Source organism: Oryctolagus cuniculus, chromosome 4 (assembly GCF_964237555.1).
Source record: "Oryctolagus cuniculus chromosome 4, mOryCun1.1, whole genome shotgun sequence".
NCBI lineage: Eukaryota > Metazoa > Chordata > Mammalia > Lagomorpha > Leporidae > Oryctolagus > Oryctolagus cuniculus.
The window spans coordinates 163,045,321-163,060,351 of record NC_091435.1 but is presented as its reverse complement, the minus strand read 5'-3'; positions in this window follow the sequence as shown (position 1 = coordinate 163,060,351).

Here is a 15,031-nt window from a genome sequence, read left to right as displayed (position 1 = left end):
CAGTCTGCTGGTTTTTCCCCAATAAACCTTTTCCCTTACAAAAAATTATCTTTCTAAAGCCACCTCTATGGTATTTTGTGAGAACACTCTGACCAGACTAAGTCAATGCTATTTTAATTTAATGTTTTATAGAGGTAAAATTTCTATGTAATGGAACACACATGGCCTAAATGTGTAGTTTCATGGGTTCTCACATCATCTCAAATAACAAATAGAAGGTCCTATAACCATTCAAACCAAGACAGATAACATTGTAGTCACCCTAGAAAAATCTCAGGTTTCTATTCTGTGATCTAATTATAACACCCACCAGTAACTGCTTTTGCATTTCTATCACCACAGATCAGTTTTACCTGCTTTGTACGTATGTAAGTGTGATCACATGGTATATATTCTTCGGTGAGCATTATCTTTTGTTAAACAAAATACTTTGAGATTTTTTTTCTGTACTGTCTCTTGTGTGAGAAGTTGTATTTCTTTTCGTTGTTGAGTAGTATTCAACTCTGTCCTTATACCACAGTTTATGAGTTCTGTTAATGGCCATAAGTTTGCCAATTTTGTCTATCATAGATAAGACTATTAACATTTTTACACAAACCTGTTTTCATTTCTCTTGGACCTAAATCATGCCACATGATATATATTTAGCATTAAAGAAGCTACCATATAGTTTATTAAGGTGGGTGTGCCACTTACAACTTCACTGAGAATTCATGTTGCTATACATCTATACCACCATTTGGTATTATCATTTATTATTTTAGACATCTTAGTAAATTATAAAACATGTACATTTAGTTTGAATTTCCCTGATGGCAAATTGATGTTGAGTGCTTTTGTGAAGGTGGTGTTTGTGCATGCAAATATTTTGTCCATTTTTTTTGAGTTGTTTTCCTCATTATTGTTGATTTTAAACATTTCAAAAAATATTTATGCTGTGTGAGACCCTCTTGTTAGATGTACTTATATTATAAATTTGTATTATATATATTCTATTACAAATTTTCCTAGTCTGTTACTCATCTACATTTTCTTAATATGATTTTATAATATAAAAATTGTTAGATATGATTAATTCTAAGTTATCAACATTTCTAATTGTTGTTAGTGGGTTTTATGACTTAACAATTTTCTGCCTATCTTTGAGTCACATGGTTTTTTCAATATTTTCTTCCAGATGTTTTATGTGTCTTCCTATCTTTTTACATCTTTTATATTTAGGTCTGCAGTCTATTCTAAATTTATTCCTTGTATATGGAGTGATGTAGGGATCAAAATTAAGTGTTTTTCAAACTAGATATCTGGTTTTTCCAACACCATTTGTTGGGAGTAATTTTCTTCCTTATTGAATTGTTTAGATGCCTTGTTCTTAATCTATTTCTGATCTCTATTGTACTCTAAAGATATATTTGTCTATCATTTTGCCTAAAGTCATAATTTCTTGATTAATTGATATTTCTAGCATGCCTTGAAATCAAGTAGTACAAATCCTTCAATTTTGTGATAAAAATTCAGAGTCAGACAGTGCTCATGCCTTTTGACCTCAGGCATGTAACTATAGACTGATATCTGAACTTTCCATGGCCTGGTGGCCAGGGGACTATCCCTGCCATTCTTCTCTAACCTCCAGCAGAAGGCGGGAGCAAGACTCCAGTCAGTGGGGAATAGGTCAAGAGAGAGAGCTTAGGATCCAGCATCTGATACAACCAAAAGTCATCTCACCCCCAGTCCTATGCTCACAATTTTTTTTTATTTTTTAAATTTTTATTAATATAGAGATAACAGATTTCATGTATTTCATAGGCTTTTATTCTAAGAAGATAACCATATTTCCCCAAAAACCTCTCTTTAGACTTTTTCCAGCATAAGGCAGGGACATGGACTCTGGTAGGATGGATATCATTTTGCTGTGTATCACTGTTAGCCACAAATGGGCTTGATGTGCCCCATGAGATTTGGTAAGACCAGGTGTCAGTCTGGGTGGCCAAGATGTTGCCATGATCATCCCTTTCCCAAACATGGGCAGACAGTAAACAATAACACAACTATGTCTTGGGACTCAATGCTAGTCTGGTAAAGCCCAACTCTAGACAGGTCCAAATGGTCCCCCTCCACAGCTAGTGTCTCTAGACTAGCCCCAGTTCCCAGACCAGTTTAGATGTGTATTACCATCAGCATTTTATGGGCCTGCAAAGCACCCTCAAGGTTGCACAGGACCTAATGATTGTGACATATAGGTGCAATCCGTCTAGAGCCTCCTTGGACAGCTGAGAATCTGCCTCTACAACCTTTCTTCTGACCTTGGACAGACAGTGATGAACCACAAGACTGTTTGGGGACTCAGTGTCAGGTTGGCAAAATCAACACTGATCTGATCTTTTTTTTTTTTTAATTTATTTAATGAGCATAAATTTCCAAAGTACAGCTTATGGACCACAATAGCCTCCTCCCCCACCCCCCGTGTTTTCCCTCCCATCCACAACGCTCCCCTCTCCCACTTCCTCTCCCCTTCCCCTTCACATCACAATTAATTTTCAATTATCTTTATATACAGAAGATCAATTTAGCGTATCTTAAGTAAAGATTACCACATTTTGCTCCCACACAGAAACATAAAGTGTAAAATACTATTTGAGTACTAGTTACAGCATTGATTAAACACCTAAGAGTAATTGTGTATTAATTACAGAGCTCAACCAATAGTTTTAAGTAGAATATAAAATGCATCTTTTGTATTGTTGTGGCTTCCCCCCGACCTCCCTCCCTCCCGTGGCCCTCCCCTCACCCACTTCCTCTCCCATCCCGCCCTTCATCACGTTTCATTTTCGGTTACCTTCATATACCGAAGATCAATTTAGTATATACTAAGCAGGGATTTCAACAGGTTGCACTCACACAACCGAACCAGGTATAGGGTATTGTTCGACTAGTAGTGTTGTTTTTGAGTTTCATAGATAAACATATTAAGGACAGAGATCCTGCGTGGGGAGCATGAACCCAGTGACTCCCGTTGTTGATTTAACAAATGGCACTCTTATTTATGACGTCAGCAATCACCCGAGACTCTTGCTATGAGCTGTCTAGGCTATGGAAGCCCCTTGAGTTCAGCAACTCTGAATTTGTTTAGTCAAGGCCATATCACAGTGGAGGTTCCTTCCTCCCTTCAGAGAAAGGCGCCTCTCTCCTTGATGGCCTTCTGATCAGATCTTAATTGTCCCACAGATGGAATCTCTGGATCTGCTTCAGTGCCAAATGGATTATTGTGTCCCAAGTTGATCAGTCTTACACTCCAGCCAGCATCACCAGCGGCAGGGATGAACAGCACTGGGCAGTGAGTCACCTTCAGCAAAAGATGGACCGCAGCACAGTTGACTCCAATCTTACCCTCATGTTGCATTAGGTTTAGTGGTCTGTGGCTCCAACTGTGATCTAACATCATCGTATTGGTGGCATCAGGAGCAGGCATCTGAGCCTACCCAAGTCTCATGAAGAGTCTCACAGGCATGGACTCTACCTCTTTAAGCACTTCCCAAGTTCATTCTGAATACAAAATCAACTGAAGATTTGTGAAAAACCTGATCTCAGGGAGTATTGTTGGATGAAACCGTGAAAACACACTAATAGAGGAGCTACAGCAACCATGGATTGGGGTGCTATTTGGTGCTGAAATAGCAGAAATGTCAGTAGGCTCGGAGAAAATAGACTGATCAGAATTTCAGAATTTCTGAAAGGGTTTGGGGTCAGCACTGTGGCATAATAGGTTAAGCCTATGCCTGTAACACCATTATCCCATATGGGCTCCAGTTCTAGTCCCAGCTATTCCTCTTCGGATCCAGCTCTCTGTTTATGGCCTGGGAAAGCTTGGGCCCCTGAACCCATATGGTAGACCCAGAAGAAACTCCTGGCTCTTGACTTTGGATCGGCCCAGCTCTGGCCGTTGTGGCCATTTGGGGAGTGAACCAGCAGATGGAATACCTCTCCCTCTCTGTCTCTCTTTCTCTCTGTAACTCTACCTCTCAAATAAATAAATAAATCTTTAAAAAAAGAATTTCTAAAAGGTCAGCTACAAAAAAGCCAGATTACTCTCACTAATCTTTCACTGTGTGAAAGACATTGTAGGGGCCAGCGCAGTGGCACAGTAGGTTAATCCTCCGCCTGTGGCACCGATATCCCACATGGGCACTGGTTCTATTCCCAGCTGCTCCTCTTCTGATCCAGCTCTCTACTATGGCTAGGATAGCAGTAGAAGATGGCCCAAGTCCTTGGGCCATTGCATCCGCATGGGAGACCAGGAAGAAGCACCTGGCTCCTGGCTTCAGATCGGCGCAGCTCCGGCTGTTGCAGCCATCTGGGAGCGAACCAACGGAAGGAAGATTTGTCTCTTTCTCTCACTGTCTAACTCTACCTCTCAAATACATAAATAAAATCTTAAAAAAAAGGAAAGACATTGTAAACCAACAAGTATCAAGGATGTCCAAAGAATATAATGAGCAAAATAGGAAGCCAGAAACCAATCATCCAGGAATTAAAATTTTCAAATGTTTAGATGAGGATTTCAAAATAGTTTTTTGAAGGACACTCCGTGAACTGGGAGAGAACCCATCAAAATGACTTCACACACGATCACAGAGACCTGGGAGAGAGGTGGGAGTAATTAAACAGAATCAAACAATGCTGGAACTGATAAGGATATTAAGCAAGTTAAAAATGTACTAGAATACGTGAGTATGCTAGAGCAAACAGAATAGAATGTGTGCACTTGAAGACAAGCTATTTGACAATATAAACATTTGAAGGGGGAGGGGAGAAAAGCAATTAAGAAGGTAGAAAGCTCTTGGGAATATTGAGATAGCATGAGAATGTTAATGTTCAAATTATGTGAGTTTATGAAGGACCTGAGAATGCCAGATGAGTGAAAAACACATCCGAAGAGTTAACTCTCTGTCTTGTCCCTCCCTCTCTCTTTCTGTAACTCTGCCTCTCAACTACATAAATAAATCTTTTTTTTTTTTTTAACAAAAGAGGGGCAGCATGTTGGCATAGTAGGTTGGGATTTTGCTTGCTGTGCCAGCATCCCATATGGGAGCCAGTTCGAGTCCTGGCTGCTCCACTTCCAATCCAGCTCTCTGGTATGGCCTGGGGAAGCAGTAGATGGCCCAAGTGCTTGGGCCTCTGCATCTGTGTGTGAGACCCAGAAGCAGCTCCTGGTTCCTGGCTATGTATAGGCTTAACTCTGGCCATTGTAGCCATTTGGGGAGTGAAACAACAGATGGAAGTTCTCTTTCTCTGTCTCTGTTTGTCTCTGTCTGTCTGTCTCTGTCTGTCTCTCTCTCTCTCTGAAGTAAATAAATAAATCTTTTTAAAAAGAGGTAATATATGAAAATTTTCCAAATCTAAAGAAATATACAATTTTTTGGCTGGTGCTGGGGCTCAATAGGCTAATCCTCCACCTAGTGGCGCCGGCACACCGGGTTCTAGTCCCGGTCGGGGCGCCGGATTCTGTCCCGGTTGCCCCTCTTCCAGGCCAGCTCTCTGCTGTGGCCAGGGAGTGCAGTGGAGGATGGCCCAAGTGCTTGGGCCCTGCACCCCATGGGAGACCAGGAGAAGCACCTGGCTCCTGCCATCAGATCAGCGCGGTGCACCGGCCACAGCACGCCAGCTGTGGCGGCCATTGGAGGGTGAACCAACGGCAAAGGAAGACCTTTCTCTCTGTCTCTCTCTCTGTCTCTCTCTCTCTCTCTCACTATCCACTCTGCCTGTCAAAAAAAAAAAAAAAAAGAAAGAAAGAAAGAAAGAAATATACAGCTTTCTAAGTACAGCAAATTCAAAAGTCACCTTTATTCAACCCAACCAAGTTTACTTAATATATATACTCAAACTCACCAAGGTTAAAGAAAAGTCTCAAAGACGTAAGAGAAAAAAAGTAAATTGCACATGGAAAGGTACATATTCATTGACTGTAAACTTCTTGGTTAAAAACTGCAGGCCATGAAAGAGTGGCATAAGACTTTCATAGTACTGAAGGAAAAATTGCCAGCCAAGTTTATTGCAACTGACATAGTTGTCCTTCAGATAGGAGACAGACATAAAGACATTTGCAGACAAACAAACCCTGAGAGAATTTATCACTAGGTCTGTCTTATAAGAAATGCTAAAGGGAGTTCTTTGAGCTGAAAGGAAAAGATGCTAGTGAGTAAGGAGAAAAATTCAGGATACAGAAAATTCACTAGTTAGTAATAACTATACAGACATATTCAGGATTCTCTAGTATTATAAATATGGTCATGGAAATCCCAGCAGTAGCACGTGGGCAAGAGTAAGAAGTAAAGGACATCCAAATAAGAAGGGAGGAAGCCAAACTGAACTGCTTGCAGATGCCATGATCTTATATATAGAAAATTCCCAAATTCCACCAAATTAAGCACACTTTTAGGATACAAAGTAAATGTTAAAAAATTTGTAGCATTTTTTTTTGACAGGCAGAGTGGACAGTGAGAGAGAGAGAGACAGAGAGAAAGGTCTTCCTTTGCCGTTGGTTCACCCTCCAATGGCCGCCGCAGCTGGCACATCGCGCTGATCCGAAGCCAGGAGTTAGGTGCCTCTCCTGGTCTCCCATGCAGGTGCAGGGCCCAAGCACTTGGGCCATCCTCCACTGCACTCCCTGGCCACAGCAGAGAGCTGGCCTGGAAGAGGGGCAACCGGGACAGAATCTGGTGCCCCGACCAGGACTAGAACCCGGTGTGCCAGTGCTGCAGGTGGAAGATTAACCTATTGAACCATGGCACCGGCCAATATTCATAGCATTTTTTTGCATTCCAAGAGTGAATAATCCCATTTTCAGGTGTAAGAAAAATTACCTAGCAATAAATTTAATCAAAGACATCAAAATACCTACGAATAAAACTATAAATCATTGATAAAAGAAATTGAAGAGGACACAAAGAATTGTATTAGAAGAAATTACATCATTATAATACACATATAAGCCAAACCTCTTTGCAAATTCAAGGCAAAACCTACCAAAATAAAAATAACATTTTTCATGGAAGTAAGAAAAAAATACTCCTAAAATTTTTGTAGAACCTGAAAGATATCTTGGTCACAAATAAAGCAGGAGTCATTACACTGCCTGACTTTAAAACTTTTTACAGAAACAGGTGTTGTGGTGTAGCATGTTAAGTCACCACCTGCAATACTTGCATCCCATACTGCAGTCCCAGTATGGGTGCCAGCCCCTCTACTTCTGATCCAGTTTCTTGCTAAAGCTCCTGGGAAAGCACTGGGAGATGGTCCAAGTTCCTGAGCCTATCTCAGCTATGTTGAAGATCCCAATGGTGTCCCTGGCTCCTTGCTTCAGCCTGGACCAGCCTCAGCTGTTATGTGCATTTGGGAAGTGAACTAGTGGATGGAAGATCTCTTTTGCTCTCTTCCCCACTTCCAATCCCCCACCCCAGTGTCATTCTGTATTTCAGATAAATAGATAAGTCTTGGGGCTGGCGCTGTGGTGTAGCAGGTAAAGCCGCCGCCTGCAGTGCTGGCATCCCATATGGGCACCGGTTCGAGTCCCGGCTGTCCACTTCTGATCCAGCTCTCTGCTGTGGTCTGGGAAAGCAGTGGAGGATGGCCCAAGTGCTTGGGCCCCTGCATCTGCTTGGGAGACCCAGAAAAAGCTCCTGGCTCCTGGCTTCAGATCGGCGCAGCTCCGGCCATTGTGGCCATCTGGGGAGTGAACCAGCAGATGGAAGACATCTCTCTCTCTCTCTCTCTCTCTCTCTCTCTGCCTCTCCTCTCTCTGTGTAACTCTGACTTTCAAATAAATAATTTAAAAAAATAGATAAGTCTTTAAAGAAGCAATATATATATATATTTATACTTATTTTATTTATTTGAAAGACAGAGTTACAGAGAGAGGTAGAGACAGAGAAAGAGGTCTTCCATCCGCTGGTTCACTCCCCAGATGGCTACAACAGCAGGAGCTGCGCCAATCCGAAGCCAGGAGCCAAGAGCTTCTTCCGGGTCTCCCACATGGATACAGGGGCCCAAGGACTTGGCCCATCTTCTACTGCTATCCCAGGCCATAGCAATGAGCTGGATCGGAAGAGGAGCAGGAGGACTAGAACCAGCACCCATATGGGATGCTGGCACTTCAGGCCAAGGCATTAACCCATTGTGCCACAGTGCCGGCCCCAAAAGAAACAAAATGTATTACAAAGCCACAATAATTAAAGTTGCATGGTATTGGCATAAAAACAGATTCATAGACCAATAGAACAATACAGACCCTAGAAATAAACCCACACAGGTACAGCCAGGGAATCTTTGACAAAGATGCTAAGAATGTGCTTTCGAAAAAACAGTGTTTTTAATAAATTCTGGGAAATTTTCATATATACTTGCAGAAGAATGAGACTAGACCCCTAGCTCTCACCATGTACAAAAATCAACTGAGAATGGATTACAGACTTAAATGTGAGCCCTGAAATTTTGAAACTACAAATTAGAAGAAAACATAGGGAGATGTTTCTGTACATTGGAATAAGCAAGGATTTTGGTTTTTGGATCATACCCTAAAAGCACTGGAAAGTAAAGCAAAATGGATAAATGTGATTGCATCAACTAAAATGCTTCTGCACAGCAAGGGAAACAATCAACAGAGCCAGGAAACAACCTACGGATCGGGAAAATACATGTAACTTATATATATAACAAGGGAGCAACACACAGGATGCATAAGCAGCTCAAATAGCTCAGTAGCAAAAATGAACACAGAAAAATGCTCCAAATAATCTAGTGTAAATTGATGGTAGATCCAACCAAACATGCCTCAAAGGTAGACATGCAAATGACTAACAAGTATATAAAAATGCTCAACATCTGTAATCATAAGGAAAATCACAACCACAATAAGATATCACCTCTCTCCAGTTAGATTAGCTATGATCAGAAAAATACTGGTGAGACTGTTGAGAAAAAGGAAGCCTTTAAATGTTACTGAGAATGCAAAGTCATACCGTCATTGTGGGAAACAGTATAGAGGTTCCTCAAAAAATTAAAACTAGGCCTGCCAAATGATTCAGCAATCCCACTGTGGGTATGTATAAAAAAGAAATTAAATCAGTCTGCTGAAGAGATAGATTCTCCTGTTTATTGTAACACTATTCACTGCTGCCAAGAAATGGGAATAACTTAAGTGCATACGCACTGATGAATGGGTAGAGAAAATGTGGCACATACACACAACGGGATACTACTCAACTTTAAAGAATGATGAATCTTACCATTCCCAATAACATGAATGGAACTGGAGGTCACTATGTTAAAAGAAATAAGCCAAGCACAGAAAGGCAAATATCACATAATCTCAATTATATGTAGACTCTACAAATTGGAGATCTTTTAAAAGCTAAAAGTATAATGGTGGTTATCAGAGGCTGAGGATAGAATGGATGAAGAAGAGTCGCGAAAAGCTCAGTTAATGGGTACTGAGTTATAGATGGGAGTAAGAAGTTCTGAAGTTGATAGCGTTAATGTGCTGTATTTTTGTCCATAAAAAATTAGAGGCCAGCATCATGATATAGTGGGTAAAGTTGCTGCCTGCAATCCCTGCATCCAATATGGGTCCCGGTTTGTGTCTTGGCTGCTCTACTTCTGATCCAGCTCCCTACCTACTAAAGACCTGGGAAAAGCGAAGGAAGATGGCCCAATTGCTTGTGCCCTTCCCACCCATCTGGGAGGCCTGGAAGAAGCTCTTGGGTGCTTGCTTCACCCTAGCCCAGCTTGGGCCATTGCAACCATCTGGGAAGTGAACCTGCAGATGGAGAGTCTCTGTATTTCCCTCTTTTTCTGTAACTCTGACTTTCAAATAAATAACTCTGACTTTCAAATAAATGAATAAATCCTTTTTTAAAAGACTAAAAGGATTCTGAATGTTTACACGATAAAGAAAATGTTAAATGTTAGAGGTTATATATATTATACATTGCATAATATGTACATATATTGAAAATTACTAGATGATCCATAAATATGTAGAATGTTCATGTGTCTGTTAAAAATGTAAATTTAAAAATATATACAATGGTGAAGCTAGAATGTATATTTTTTTCTCTAGCTCTGTTAAATTTCACAAATATTGACACTTTGAATTAGGTGAGTTGATATTTACAGTTATTATTTATTTACAAAGCAGAGAGAGTGAGAGATATACATATGTACATACATACAAAGATCTTTCACTCACTGGTTCACTTCCCAGATGTTCACAACTAGAATAAAACCAAGTAGAAACCAGAACTCTGTCTGAGTCTCCCACGAGGGTGGCAGGAACCTAACTATTTTAACTATCTCCTCCCACTTCCCAGCTCGTGTATTAACAGGAAGCTGGAAGTTGGAGCAAAACTGGGATTCAAACACAAGCACTCTAATACTAGTAATGGATGCCCCAAGTAATATCTTTACCACTACACCAAGTAGGAATCCTGAAATGCTCTCTTTTATTTCTCATATCTTTTATATTGAATTTTGATTGATTTAATATAAATATATCTATCCACTTAGGTTTATTACTTACATGAAATACATCTAACATTTTATTTTTACCTTTTTGGAGTCTTCATACTTAAAGTGGATCTCTGTTAAGCAACATGTAATTGAGACTTGAGTCTTGAATTAATACAAAAGACTTTATTTTGCCTTTCTTTAAAATTTTTATATATAATATATATGTAATTATATATATATATATATACACACACACACACTGTGGGTGACCATTTTGTTCTGTAATATTTTAAAAGATATTGTTCTGTCTGGACCGCACTGTTTATAAGTAGAGGAAAGTCTTTCATATTGGTGTTCTTGTCTGTGCAACTTTTCTCCAGGCTGTTTTTATAATACTCTTTCTCTTTGGTTTTCTTCAATTTTACTACCATTATGAGTTAGCATGCTTTTCTTTTCATTTATCTTGATTAAGGTTTATTTGAGGTTGTTTCCTCGATTTCTGCATTGATTTTTTGATAGGATTTGATAAATCTTCATTCATTCTCTTTTAAAATTTCTTATCTTCTTTTTTTTAAACCATTCTCTTGGTTCGCTTCTGATCCTGCAATTACTCATAGGCAGGTTGTTCTCTATTGTGCCACAGATCTTGCTTTGTTTTGTTTTCTGATCAGTTTTTCTCTCTCCAAGTGTTTCAGTTTTCGTGAACTATTGACTTGTAATTAGATCTTCTTCTTAAATTAACATTAAATTGCTAAGTCTAATGTGCTGTTCATTCCATGAAATTAAATCTCCATCTCTTATATTGACCTTTCATTACTAACCCTTCCATCTGATTCAGATAGTTTACAGTTTCCACATGGTTACTGGAATTTCTCATCCACTCTCATACTGTTCAGAACACTGTTGGCCTTTTCCAGTTGATCTTTTAATATATTCATCAGTTATTTAAAAAATTCTAACAATTTCAACATCTGGCCCATCTCTGGATCTATTTATCTTCTTTACCAAAAAAAAAAAAATCCTAAATTTCATTGTTTAGGTTTAAGGCACCTAACATGAAATTATAGGATACACATAGATAATAAAATAAAAGGTTACTCTAGTGACGCAAATTAACACATCCATCATCTCCTATAGCTACTCATTGTATGGTTTATTTTTGTAGTAAGAGCAATTAAAATCATTCCTTGAGCGTGAGTCTGTTTTATAGGATGTAGGATGAACAAGTCTATATATTACATGTACAACACAAAGACAATATTCAGCAAAAATGGTTGGTATGCAGTGCTTTTTCTGTTGAGAGCACTTTTACCTTATCATAGTCACATTTTTTTGCTTCTTTATGTGTCCTGCCATTTCCATTTTTGATACTAAACTTTCTGTGTGTAAAGAAATAAATAATATTTATTTCTAAAAAAGGGCTTACACCTGCTTTTGTACCATTGCACTTTCTTTGGTGTAAGGAATTTGGTATATTTAGTGTATATGTAGGTCTGGACCTTTCTGTGTGTAGTTCGTAAGATTCAGTCCACCATTGGCTCACAATGTTGTAATAATAAAATTTGGACTTTCCTTTGAGCAGAGCTTTGAGATCTGGACATCACTGAGATTCTAGCAATCTGTTTATGCTTTGCAGCTCTGCTGTCAGATTTCTAAATCAGAGTTAGAGCTGAGCTTGGTGCCACCTGATGTCTGGGTGTTGAGGGATTGTCTTTATTCTCTCTTCCCATCATTGTTATTGTGTTCCTGGAAAGATCTATCCTGCTGCCATATCTCTAACCTTAGAAAGCTGTATACAGTGCATTTGGTGAAGGCCTGGAGTATTCTGGAGTAATTTTTCTTTGTTATTTTTGTTGTTGATGTTTAAATATAAACAAGACTAGTGTCTGCTAATACTAACTGATAGAACAAAAAAGGGAGAGAACGATCCAACATGGGAAGTGGGATACACAGCAGACTCATAGAATGGCAGATGTCCTAAATGGCACTCTGGCCTCAGAATCAGCCCTTAAGGCATTTGGATCCGGCTGAAAAGCCCATGAGAGTATTTTAGGCATGGAAAGCCAAGACACTCTGGCAAAAAAAAAAAAAAAAAAATCTAAATGAAAGATCTCTGAGAGTGAGATCCCAGTAGGAAGAACGGGCCAACAAAGAAGGAGGTACCTTTCTCTGAAGGGAGGAGAGAACTTCCACTTTGACTATGACTTTGTCTAAATAAGATCGAAATCGGTGAACTCAAAAGGCTTCCATAGCTTTTTGGCAACTCATGACTAGAGCCTAGGGTGATTACTGACGCCATAAACAAGAGTGTGAAATTGTTAAGTCAACAACAGGAGTCACTGTGTACTTACTCCTCATGTAGGATCTCTGTCCTTAATGTGTTGTTCAATGTGAATTAATGCTCTAACTAGTACTGAAACAGGATTTTACACTTCATGTTCTGTGTGGGTGCAAACTGATGAAATCTTTATTTAATATTTACTAAATTGATCTTCTGTATATAAAGATAATTGAAAATGAATTTTGATGTGAATGGAAGGGGAGTGGGAGCGGGAGATGAGAGGGTTGTGGGTGGGAGGGAAGTTATGGGGGGGAAGCCATTGTAATCCATAAACTGCACTTTGGAATTTTATATTTACTAAATAAAAGTTAAAAAGAAATAAAATTCAGTGAAAGAGAAAAAAATTAAAAATTTCTTTATTTCGAAGCGTGACAGGTCACAAACACATTCAGAGATAGAGAGAAAGAGAGAGAGAGAGAGAGAGCAAGAGAGCGAGTTCACATCCTTCCATCTTCTAGTTCCTTCCCCAAATGCCATTATCTACTGTTTCACAGGCTGGAAGTGGAGATGGGACTCCATCTCAGGCACTTGGATATGGGATGTAGGCTTCTGATGTAGTGGCTTAACCCATTGTGCCATAATGCCTACCACTTGGAGGAATTTATCTTGGGCCTCCTGTGTGCCATAGTTTTCATCACATTTCCCCAGACACTCAGTGAAAGCCCAGGGAGAATTCTGGGGGGTGAGTGCAGGCCTGCTCTATGGATTCCGTTTGTCATATCACCCAATGAGCCACTGTTTTTATTTTCTTGTACTTCTTTTTCTTTGTTTAGGGTACACCCCTTCTGTTTTCGAGCAATGAAAAAGGTCATAGATAGCTTCTTTCCTGAGAATGTATTGCCACATTCCAGAAATTAGTTGATGTAGACTTATTTGCATCCTCAGGTCTCTGGCAGGTTTAGAAAAACTGTGATTTCATAGCTTGTCTAGATTGTCCTTGTTATTTTGGAAGCAATGGTGACTTCTGATTTACTCATCATTTTCAGAGATGAAAGTTCCCAGTACTTTAAAAATCCATGTGAAGACAGTTTTGACTTTATCCTAGTCTCATTTTGGAGAGTGGAATTTGCCAACTATAATTTGCGAACTGCACAGTATTTTGCTTTATGTCTGGCTGACAGCCATTCACTGCTAATGTATTCCAATGATTGACAAATTAGTAGATGTGATTCCACTGTCAGTAATGGTTCATTTACTCTAACACAGACACTGAGACCAGTCCGATATCTATTTTAAATTACTGCTGCTGAATATAATAACTTTTAGTCCTTGATTTTCTAAGATGTTTCATTGAAGCACTTCCATTATATTTAACTGAAATCCATTACATTTCTTGAACTTTTATTTTATAGTTTCGTTTGATCATGTTTATCTCAGGCTTATCCTAGTTTTTTTTTTTTTCCACTTGACATCTGTTTCCTTTTATATCTCATTAAAGAAACATAGCTGCATATATTAAATTCTATAAAATTAATTCATGCTTAATTCAGAGTTGATATTTTAAGAATTATTATATTAATAATAATTGTATATATTTATAGGGTATAATATAACTTTTTGATACAAGTATATATATTATAATGATAATGGGGTAATTAGCATATACATAACCTCAAACATTTACTATTTCTCTCTGGTAAAAATGTTCAAAACCCTCTTTTCTAACTATTTTCAAACATACAATACATTATTGTTAGCTGTAGTCACCCTACAATGCAACAGGACACCATAATATATTCCCCTAGCTAGAGGTTTGTACATGTTGACCAGCCTCTCCCTAAAGAGCTTATATTTTCAAAATTTATTTCTCATCTACCCTCCCCTTTAAGAACTGCCCCGGTAAATAAAGAGGCCTTTGCATGCCTCATTGCCTACATTTCCTAATGTGCCTCCTGATTTCCTAATCCTTTTTTCACTTGCTTATTAATTCAGTTACTTATCTTTAAACAGATGATAATTGAGCGCCCATCACGTTCTCTGCGTGTGCTCAAGGCTGATATACAACAGTGAGCAGGAAACAGTCAATGACTTTGATTGATTGCATTATCTTGTACCATATTTTTCCTGTTTCTCTCTTTTTAAATCAATAACACTGTGTGATGATTTCTATAGCTAGTAATAGCAATGCCTTCACACTCATTTTTCAGTATTCTTTTTGCAGAGCTGAGGTAAGTTGAAGAGAAAAACTTA